Source organism: Alosa sapidissima, chromosome 21, assembly GCF_018492685.1.
Source record: "Alosa sapidissima isolate fAloSap1 chromosome 21, fAloSap1.pri, whole genome shotgun sequence".
Lineage (NCBI taxonomy): Eukaryota > Metazoa > Chordata > Actinopteri > Clupeiformes > Clupeidae > Alosa > Alosa sapidissima.
In genome coordinates, this window is record NC_055977.1 from 5,301,424 (window position 1) to 5,304,883 (window position 3,460).

The following is a 3,460-nucleotide window of genomic DNA, read 5'->3' on the forward strand; positions in this document are numbered from 1 at the left end:
TTCACTAATTCACAGATTGGGATAAATGCAGAGACCAAATTTCCCTCACGGGATCAAAAGAGTATATATACTTACTACTAGTATGAAGAAGCCAATAGTTGCACATCAGTTTAGATATGAATATCTCTTGTTATTATACAACAATTGGGTTCTATGGAACTATTTATTTGTTTCTGATTGGCCGAGAGACGTTCCATGAGTTGGAATATCCCTGGACATTTCAACTCAGACTTTGCACAGCTAATAATAAATCACTCCGCGATACAATGCGAAGATTTGACACAATCTTCCCAGCTCTCCACTATTTCAAGCAATGGGTTACTCCTTAGCAAACCATAACGAAACAGTGCTTCACCACATCTGTGGATTAAACCACACAGTCAACTCAATGTAAGTAAGATACAACATTTCTTTCAAGAATACATGTAAACCACCAAGACCCGTAACGAGGGATCTGGAATGTTGGTTACCTAGCAACCAAGATGCTGTCTATTGAAAAGAACTATTTTTTGATGCGTAAGAACGATGTCGAAATTAACATTTTTAAACAAATCATTGGATCAGGTTGATGAGGTGGCACAGTGGTGTCAATCTAACAGCTTGACACTGAATATCAATAAAACCAAGGAAATGGTAGTGGATTACAGAAGGCAGCAGCAGAACTACAGTTACACCCCACTAATGATCAGCAGGCAACCTGTAGAGAGAGTCACAAGTTTTAAATACCTTGGTGTCCACATTACTGAAGACTTAACATGGACTGTTAACACTCAATATGTTCTGAAAAAGTCCAGACAACGACTCTACTTCCTTCGTCAGCTAAGGAAATTCAAAGTTTCTACATCCATCATGAAGGCCTTCTACACTTCAGCGGTTGAGAGTGTTCTAACTGGTAGCATCATCACCTGGTATGGGAACTCCACAGTTAGAGATTGTAGTACTCTGCAGAGAGTAGTGCGCTCAGCTGAACGTACTATAAGAACTCAACTCCCTGCTCTACAAGATATCTATTCCAGAAGAGTACTCCTAAGAGCCCAAAAGATTCTGAAGGACTCTTCTCATCCTAACAATGGATTATTCCTACCGCTGAAATCAAGAAGACGCCTATGTAGTCACAAAGCCAGAACTGAGAGACTCAGGAGAAGTTTTTATCCCCAGGCCATCCGAACTCTGAACTCACACTATACTGACTTTGCACACATTCACTCCTCAGCACTCTCAAACATTTCCCAACTCTGAACTCACACTATACTGACTTTGCACTTATTCACTACTTATTCCCCCCCCCCCCCCCCACACACACACACACACACCTACAAGACTTTTAGCACTTTTACATCCCTCTCCCTATGCTACAGACCTTTTATTTATTTTCTTATTTCATCACACGTCAAAACACACACACACACACACACACACACACATATCTGACTTTCTCCAACTTTTGCACATCTCCATAGAACTTTTTATTTATTATTTTTGATTTCTCCTCCATCTACCCATATCCTTGATTGCCTAGCCTTTCTGCCCCCCCCCCCCCCCCCCCCCCCCATCCCCAACACACACACTTACATCATCACTGTCATCACTTCACATACATACAGCACACTGCTTGCTACAGTAAGCCTCCTCTACATACTTGCTGCACACTGCCCCCCCCCCCCCTACATACACAGCACATTGTCTTCAGGATCTTCTCCAACACACATCCTCTACATACTTACAGCACACTGCCCCCACCTACACACTACACACACACACACACAGTCACTGCTCCACTCCCCTCCCGCCCACACACACATCTTCACTGTCATCACTCACATACATCATACATACAGTACTCTGCTTGCAATAGTAAGTCCCTGCCCCCCCCTACATACACAGCACATTTCATCAGGAAGCTTCTCCAACACACATCCCCAACATACTTACAGCGCACTGCCCCCCCCCAATACACAGCACATTGTCTCATGAGGAAGCTTCCCCAACACACATATTGCACACTGCCCTCTCCCCACATACACAGCACACTATCCCATCTCCCCTGTCATCCCCCCAACACACACACCAAGACCCCTGGCAGTTGGGTTAGCCCCTTGAGCCGTGGATCTGCCCAAGGTTTCTTCCTTGGTAAGGGAGTTTTTCCTTGCCCCTGTTGCTCTTGGGTGCTCCTTGTTGGTGCCCCCCACCCAATCCCAATCCTCCCCCACCTTTTTTATGCAGCCCTTGCCACTTAATCTACTAAACCCCTCTTCTACTGCACTCTTTACCCCCCCCCCCCCCATTAATGCACAAATAGGCTGACACCAGACATAATTTCACTGCATTTCTTACTTCCAGTAACTATATGCATGTGACAATAAACTTCCTTGTATCCTTGTGTTTTCAGATTATTTAGTTTGTTGTAGAATTGTTGTATAAAAGCAATGTAGCACTCGTGATCGTGGGATTGGTCATGGATATTCCCACGGGTGTTGTTCAGCCGTAGCCACGAGGCCGGAGGCCTCCCCACTCTCACTCGTGCTATATTGCTTAATTATACGGCTCTTCACAATGCTAGTAGAACGCTCCATTGACTTGAATGGGATTTCCCAACGTTCTACGGTAAAATAAATTCATGTAATTACCGCTGCAAACATATAATTACCGCTGTCAATGGCAACGGGGTTTGTGCTGCTGATCATATCACTCCGCAAGTATTCCGGTCACTTCTTGCATTGGCACGTCGGGGTCCGGTTCACCCTGTCGGGACTTATTTTCCCAATAATGACCGGCGTTCTATACATTATCCCTTAAGTATTTATGTGTTATATTGGGGCCATGCGTGGCACAGTCCACCTCACTAAGATCACATACTGTAATTCATACAGTAGTTTACTCATCTCTGATTTTACCACTACACCCCTGTTGACGAGGAAGTCCTTCTCTTACTCATCACCATCACCATCATCATCATCATCACCGTCATCTGCAACTACCAGTGCGTTGTTGAACTCTTCCTCCTCGTCACTCCCCTCCTTCGCTCCCGCTCCCTGTCTTCTTCCTCCTCTATGTGCCATGCTAGGATATCTGAGTGAATTTGACTGTAGCCTAGTTTGGCGCTCGTGGTTTCTATAAAATCAACTGAATGATTTTATTGAGCACCGAAGCCATGACGTAGCGTTGTCAAGGCAGCAGTTTCACTTCTAAACAAATCAATGTAACCATAAGAAGGCCTAGTGACCAGAGCTGCAGTCATGGAAATGGAACGTCACACTTCGGTACTCTATTGTGGAGAATCTAACCAATCTAAGAGTGGATATAACAGGTCCCTGTTCACAGAAGCTTAAACATTTAGGAATTCTGTATAACGCCGCCTGCCTTTCATCAGAGGGAAATTCTTGTTTTAAGTCGTGCCGTCTACTCTAGCCTTTGTCTGCAAGATATAAGCAGCATAGAACTGGAGCTCAAGTGCTCGATC

At 44.6% G+C, this 3,460-nt stretch overlaps 1 long non-coding RNA gene across 1 annotated transcript in view; it reads right to left on the reverse strand.

Annotated features, from left to right (window-relative positions):
- Positions 1 to 109, reverse strand: part of LOC121696240 — a 2,095-nt gene extending 1,986 nt beyond the window's left edge. Inside the window, exon 1 of the long non-coding RNA XR_006026263.1 lies at positions 76 to 109. This is a non-coding gene — a long non-coding RNA (uncharacterized LOC121696240). The remainder of the gene's footprint in view (positions 1 to 75) is intronic.
- Between the last annotated feature and the right edge of the window lie 3,351 nt (positions 110 to 3,460).